This window comes from Apteryx rowi, unplaced genomic scaffold (assembly GCF_003343035.1).
Source record: "Apteryx rowi isolate R43461 unplaced genomic scaffold, aptRow1 scaffold_16, whole genome shotgun sequence".
In the NCBI taxonomy this organism is placed as follows: Eukaryota; Metazoa; Chordata; class Aves; order Apterygiformes; family Apterygidae; genus Apteryx; species Apteryx rowi.
Window position 1 is genome coordinate 4,610,630 of NW_020447863.1, and position 7,713 is coordinate 4,618,342.

Consider the following 7,713-nt stretch of genomic DNA (forward strand, 5'->3'; position numbering starts at 1 on the left):
TGCTTTGTCAGGCTACATAAGCCCCATCTTTCTAGTCTCTCCTCATGAGATGGGCCCACAGCCCCTTTCCTCAGTCTCTCCAGCCCAGTCCCCCTTCAGCTTCTCTGGCCTGCCATTGCCAGCAAAAACAGCAAGCAAGAGGGGAGCAAGAGCCCTCTGTGGCTACGGCAGGTCTCCCTGACTCCGCTTCCCCAGCGGAAAGTGGCTCCGGACCCAGGGCTCTTCCCACTGACCAGCTGTCCGACAGGAGCCGCTGCGCCCGCAGATCCTCTCTGCCCCATCGCTGGGGCAGCAGCAGCACGGACTAACGATGCTTGCTCTGGGGGGCACATGAGCAGTGCCACCAGGAGCCCGCATGTGACAACTTGGGGTCATAAAATCCTTTTCCAAAGCTGAGCCCCTTTGCTGCACTGCAGCACTCCTCGAGCAAAAAGGTTTCTGCGCCTCATTTGCAGGGAAGGAGGCTTAACCGTGCTAAAGATGCTCACCAAGGTCACAGCACAAATCAAAAGGATTCCTAAGCCGGGAGCTGAACAAAGGCGCGCCGCCGCTGGTGCGTGCTCTCGGTGGCACAGCCACAGTGCTGCAAGACAAGCAGTGGACACCTTTCTACAGGAATACAAGAGCTGTTTTCGTGACATGGCCAGCAGCGATGTCACGCACTGATCCTTTCCTCACCCCACTGCTATGCTGCGCTTAGCAATTTATAAGATATAAGTAAGTGGGCATAATTCAATCTGTTTGGTCCCTGCGATGCCAGTGCACCTACCTGTACATGTCTTGGCAGTGTGCTGTCGAGGAGGATTTTACTCATCATAGTCAAATGCCTATTTACATTCCTGCCTCCCTGCTCATCTGCATGTGCCCTGGAATCACCCCTGTTATCTAATTGCACACAGAATCATGGGCACAGAGATTCAGAGTGGGTGGAAAAAAAGCTAAGGATAAGGTAAGCTGTCAAAGATTCACTTCTCTGCTATGGTGGATCACTGTTCTGTTTTTTAAAAAGTCTTGGATGTTTTGTTCCAATGGTGGGAGCTTTCACTTCCTCTTATTTCTCAGACTCTCCCTTCCTCCGTTTTTCCTCATTAAGGAAAGGGAAATTTAAAAAGGAAGAAAATCTCAACCCCAGTTTTAGAACAAAATTTTCCTTTGGGATGTCAAACTTCACTAATTTTAAGGAACAGGAATTTTTCTACAAAGAATGTACTTGTTGCAAATATACTATTTAAAAAACCACTAGCACCTGAGCCACACTGTGCTCACAGCACAAGACAAGCTTCTACAGCAGGCACTGGGGGAACAGCTGTAAGTATTCCCACACTTGGGCAAAACACACCAAGGGATCAGCTGTAACTGCAAAGTTTTGTGCTGCTTTATGTGTATAAGCCGTACGCAATGCAGAAGGCTTCATGGTTAAGTCAGACATTTTCCTGTGACTTAAATTTGTTCCTCTTTGGTCTTCCAGGTGTTGTCCTCCAGCTGCACCCTGTGACATGGACAAGGCATAGACCCACCTGAGAGTGCCTCAGCTTCACCCCCATGGGCTGGAGGCCATGATCTCCACCTGGCAGGGGCCGAAGCCTGCGAGGAGCCCAGGAGTCCTCGGGGAGAGGCTGGGGGAAATGCCTGTGCATAACTAAGCAGTGACTGATACACAGCTTGTTTTACGTGAGCACTTCTGGGTGAGGCAGCAGCACGTTATCTCCAGGGCAATTTGCCATTTGCAGGATCATTTCCCCTTGCTCCATAGCTTCAGGGGTTTGTGGGTCCTGGAGAGACTGGCGATCTTCGCAGGACACTGCCCGGCACCCCAGGTACACTCTTGGCCTCCCCTGCTTTCTAGTCCCTCTGTTATAGCGTGATGACAGAGCGAAGCTCCCACTACACCAGGCGCTGGAGCCCCTGGGAGTGAGGAGGAGAGATAATAGCAGATATGCCAAACCGAGAAAGTTGGAATGAATTCGGCCCTTAAATTTCTTAAGCTTCCCTCAAATTAGAATACACATATTCAAACAGAGCCCATGAAGGGCTCACTGCTGATATGTTTACACTATGTATCACTGATAGTACATAACTACATTTTATATCCATACATATGGATATAAAATACATAGTACTAATATATTTATGCCATATTTAGGTTTATAACCTTTTCTGTATCATTTGTCTCGCTTTGCTCAGTACCTCACCACTTCTCAGCTGATGCCCCAGCCAGCTGACCATACCATCCGATAATAACAGCAGCAGTTATGATTAATTTGTACAGGGCTGACACCTTTTTATCAGGACCAGGGTTCACATGGTACTTGCTCTGCTGAACCATCCTCCACACCCCTCTCTTCTCTGGCAGGAGGTCACAGCCAAGGTCCTCCATGCACTGTATGGGTCTCCAGGGCAGCTCACAGCCAGCAAGACATTGTCCCAGGCCACAGCTTTAGGTACTGTCCCTCTGCCACCATGTGGATGCTTCAAGATCCTGTATCCCAAGACAGTGTCCCAGCTCTCATTCAGGGGTTTATAAACAAAATCGAAGGGGCATGCATGATAGCATAATAAATATCTATTTAGCCTCATACTGTGCAGCTGACTAAAGTATAATTTGGCTCTGGCATCTCTGCTAGGGAGATGAGACAAGGCTGCCCTTTACCAAGAGGCAAAAAAAAAAAATCTACCATGTCCCTTGGCAGTTTGCTTCAATTGCACATCGTTTCTGCCGCTAGCACACACGCCTGCTTTCTGGTCTGACTTTGTCAAGTTTCCATTTCAGCCACTGGTCCTTGTTTTGCTTTTCTGACATTAAAGAGCCCTTTAGCACCAAGCAGTTTCTCCTCGTGACAGTACTTACACGCTCAAGTGAGGACACCTCTCAATTTTCTTGAGAAACTAAACAGTCGGCGCTCTTTAAGTCTCTCCCCATGAAGCGTTTTCTCCAGCCTTCATGTTGTTATGCTGGCTTGTGTCTATGCAAGCCCACGTACTGGCGTTTGTGTGTTTATGGAAATTGTGTGCAGGAACAGCCTCCTACGCCCAGACACGTGCACATGCTGGAGTTGATGCACTAGCTGTTATGACCCCAAACGCACACGCAGAGGTAAGTGCAGGCCCTGCAGCTCACATGCTGACAGCAAGTGCATTCCCGCTGCAAATTCACCCTTTTCTGTTAGCTAGGAACAGATGAGTCCCCACAGGTAACACGCCAGGTGCTGCTGACCTGCTTCTTCCCACACAGATTAGCCCTCACCCCTGTGGGAAGGAGGCTAATTCAGGGACATCCCTCCTAAGCCAGCTCCTCCCTTTTAATTTTATCTCCAAGCCAGGACAAGAATCCGAGCACAGAAAGCAAGCCCCCAGCTGAACTGCTGCAATCCCATTACACCCTTGGCACCCGTCCCGCTTACGTGGGTGCTATTGCTTTAATTGGGTAATGCCTGTGCTGCACCTGGCAATCCTCACTAGAAAATCCTTAGAGAGAGGCAAGGCATTAATTACTGTTATTATAATTCTAATCTAGCTAGCTGGATTTCTGACCTCTGCCTTCCCTGCAAGACACTGTTACTCAGTGTGGGACTGGAGAGGAAGAATGGCTGGTGGGAAATCCGTCCTCCCTTTCCCATGAAGTTCAGCATCTCAGCGCAGGCAGAGCTGGGAGTGCAGTTTGTTTGTGTTTGCCCACAGGCTCTGGGAACACGAGGACTTACTTACTCCCCCAGCAATTCCAGAGGGACCTTGCCTGAGAAAGGCAAGGCCAAATTAAGAAATCAAGAGCTGGACTCCAATTCCCCCAGCACCACTGCAGCATTTTGCACCGCTCCCTCACTGTAGAGCTGCTTTTGCTGCGAGCTCAGGTTCACCACCATCCTAGGGAAAGGCAGCAGATGCTGTTTAGCTGGCATGAGCAGGCTGGGGTGAAGGCTCAGGGGACCCTATAGGGTTTCTGTGGGGAAATGCAGCACAACATGAGCAGGGTAGCTCCATACCTGTGTTCATCATCCTGAGCATGGAGAGGTGACAGTCCAACAGCAATGAAATCACTGACCCCACCTGATCACCATCCTGCATTGAACTGAGCCCTCAAGTCTCATTTCCCTTCACTGCCTTATCCTTCTCTTCCCTTTTCCCCAGCAGCAGCTTCCTCTTTGACCACAGTATGGCTTAGCCAGCCGGGAAAGCAACCCATGACAGCCGCGGCCCGCGCTGCTCTGAACCCTTCCCTTGCTCCTGAAGCTTGGTTCCATCTGTCCTGCTGAAAATCATTGCCCTGCAATGGATTCACTGTCAAAGATGGGACTGCTCATCAGATGCTTCCATGCAAAGTCCAGCATCTCACCTGCTGCAGCACTTTCACCAAAATCCACTGAATTTTACCCAGCAATGGCCAAGGATCACTCCCACGTTGCTGACCACTGACTCTGGTAGAGATGAGGACCTCCAGCAGCGAGGCAGTGGCAGATAGCCAGGGACAGAAGGGAGCAGTGGTGATATCTCAGCCCGCCACAGCTGCCTGCTAGAGCAGGGGATTGCTGCACCTCTCAGCAGCCCCCCGCTAGGATTAATTTGCTTAGGCAGCCTAGGCCAGGTGTCCCACTTCTAGCTGGCAAAAGCTGGGGGATGGACCCTGCCTTAGATGTCAGAGACAAAATTACCAAAAAAACCCTGCCCCAACGCTCTGTGCAACCCGGAAGAGAGCATCTGGGAGAGGGGTGATCAGGCACCAGGGATCATGTCAGCACCCCAGACAGATCTCAGGGATCAGGGCACCCTACAGCCCCTGCGCTCCCTCTCCCAGGGATGGCTGGGCTTCACAGACATATGGAAATCCCTTTCTCAGCACACGTCCCTCCCTCACTCTGCCAAGAGAAGCGCTTTGTTTTCCTGTTCATCATCACTCGCTCCATGTGTCCAAGACAAAAATCAATCCCCAGCATGGAGAAACATGTCCCAGCAGCCTCTCTCACTGCTCCCACTATCAAGAGACCATTCCCAAGGAAATGAGAACAGAGAACACCACCACTCGGAGCAGCTGGTGAGACGTCAGAGCCAAAGCATGCCTCAGCGCATGGGCAGGCACGTCTGGAGGATGCAGGGCTCACTGTGCCAAGGGCAACGCTGACTCCACCTCCACCTGCTGCTGCAAGCAGCTCTGGTTGCCTGAGCAGCCCAAAACCAGCTTAATAGCTGCTCAGGGCCCTCGCCCCCCCCCCCCCAAAAAAAAAGCACACCTCCATAGCCTGTATGCTGAGCTCTTCCCCGTGAGGCAGGGCCAGCAGCCCTGGGTGAGGGACAGACTCACACATCAGCACTTCTGACCCCAAGGATGCCCTGTGGGGTGGACCAGAGGACTTCCAGACCCACGCTTGCAGGGGAAAGAGTTAATCTCTCCACTCAAGCTGCTTTTGGGAGCTGCTAGAATAATGCTCTACAGGATCATGCCTGGAGGGCACAATCAGCCACTCATTTTTCTTCATGAAGTAACTCTTCCCAAGAGGAGTTTTGCTTGCCAAGTGCTTCTTCAGTGGGCGCCAGGTGGGAGAGCAGAGGGGCTGGCCCCATGGGAAGGGCAGAGACCTCCCTTTGCAACCTGCAGTTCCTACCCTGGGTCATCCCTGGCTCCTCACCTCCTGCCCACAGCGGGACTGCCCCATGGGACATTTTTCTTGCCTCAATCACCACTGATCGAGTTTCCATGAGCTAATACGCAAGACTCAAAGGGCACTGGTTCGAGACCAACCAAACGCATCACGAGGCGGTGAGTCACGCCTGACAAACCCGTACAGTCCTGAGCAGGAGGCATCATGAAGAAGCGACTCCGCTGCCGTGATGCGAGTGATGCCTGCCCTAGCCACCTTCACCATGCAGAGCTGCACCCTGCGCTCACAACAGGCTCTGCCCACGCTAAAAACGTGCACTCGTAATTTCCTACCAGCTTCTGACAAGGCCACCTGAGCTGGTGGCAACCAAAGTGGCTAAGGGGGTTTTCAGCTCATTTCCACCAATGATGGCAGAAGCAGTGCTTCTGCAGCCAGCAGCTCTGCAGCCCTCACACTGGACCAGTCAGGGAAACTGAGCCCTGCTGTCCCAGGGGTGGCACAAGCAGGGGACAGAGCAGCTCGTGACAGGCTCTAGGAGTAGTTCCTAGGACACTGCTCCTGCCAGCAACTTCCTAGAACTGGCTCTTGTAGGGGGACAACTGGCCAGCCCAACTGCACAGGTCCTACTGGGGATACAGGAGGTAACTGGGAAGGGAAAAAACCACACAGGTTTTGGGGTGGGTGGCCCAGGGCTGGGGGCAAAGCCGTGCTCTCAGCAAGCAGACGGCAGCTGCCACCACTGCGTGAACAAAGGCAAAACCTGCCTGTACATGCTCATTGTTTTGTCTATCTCCACATCCCCAGTGCTGGTGGGAGCCGAGCGCAACACAGCTTTGGAGAGCTTCACACGTCTGCTTCCCGACACCACCTCCGCAGAGGAAACCTGCCAAGCTACCATCATCCCAAGCTTCCTGCAGGGAAAGGGTGTCCTTAAACCACCGTGTCACCCCAGGGACATGCCCTGGGAATGGGCTGGTTCAGTTCCTGCCTCCTGGACTGCAGGAAAACCTGGAAGTGTTTGTCTTCACATGATGGATGACAAAATCAGACTGCTACAAACCAGGCTGGGGGACTGCAGCAAGACCACCCCATTTCCAGGGAGGACAAACCAGCAGCATGCTGGGGAGGCACAGAAATCCCCTCTCAAACCAAGGCGAGCTCAGGAGCAAGCTGGCCCAGCACAGGAGAGCCAGCACAGTCAGGTGACGTACAGTCAGCAAGGACATCTCTCAGAGCAGGGAACAGCATGACTGCCCAGCCCTTCCCCAAAAGGTTGGGAATCTGGGAAAAGGACACATAAGGCACTGAAAAGCCATGGGATCCTTGGCTGAGGACAAGAGGGGCAAGGACATGGTGTGCCCGATTTAATATGGCCAAGAGCCCATTAACAACACACTTCTGCTCCCTGTGAGCAGGGGGGAAAGGGGTGGAAGCACAGTGTGGGTCAGTGTCCTGGATTAAGCCCCACAGAGAAGATAGCCACCCTAGCTAGTCCTCTGCAAGACAGAGAAGTTAGATTCATCTCATTTCACTATCTTCCTCAGGGCTGGAATTCACCTTGCAGATCCGCACCTGCCAGATTCGTCAGAATTTCCTTCTCTTTCCCTGAACTTCAACATCACTTTTTCCTCCAGTTTTCTCTGGTTTCCTGTGAACTTGAGCTGAAATGGGTTTAGGACAAAACTTGATTCTTTTGCTAGCTGCTCTATTTCCCAACAGCACCTATCGCCTTCAGCTGGCTCACAGGAGTGTGCAAACATTGCCACCACAGCCCTACCTCCAGCTATTTGCAAAGTCCTCCTAAAAGCTTTGCACACATTGACATTTCAGCCAGTGGTATAGCTAAACCAGTGCAAACACCTACTTGCAAACGTGAACCAAGGCCAGTGAACTATGATTTGCATTATCAAAGTTGCCAGGCTAAAGTGGCGCCAGGATAAGTCACTTCATTTCTGTTTGAATCGTGCCCCCACCAGACACCTGCCTGACTGCAGCGCAGCTACAGCTCAACCCGTCCCTCCTACTTTTATCAAAGTTTGCTGTTATAATTTTATAATTTATAATTTTAATACTTGCCTTCCTTGCTGCAACCCGAGCGCCTGCATAAAGGGCAAAGAGCTTA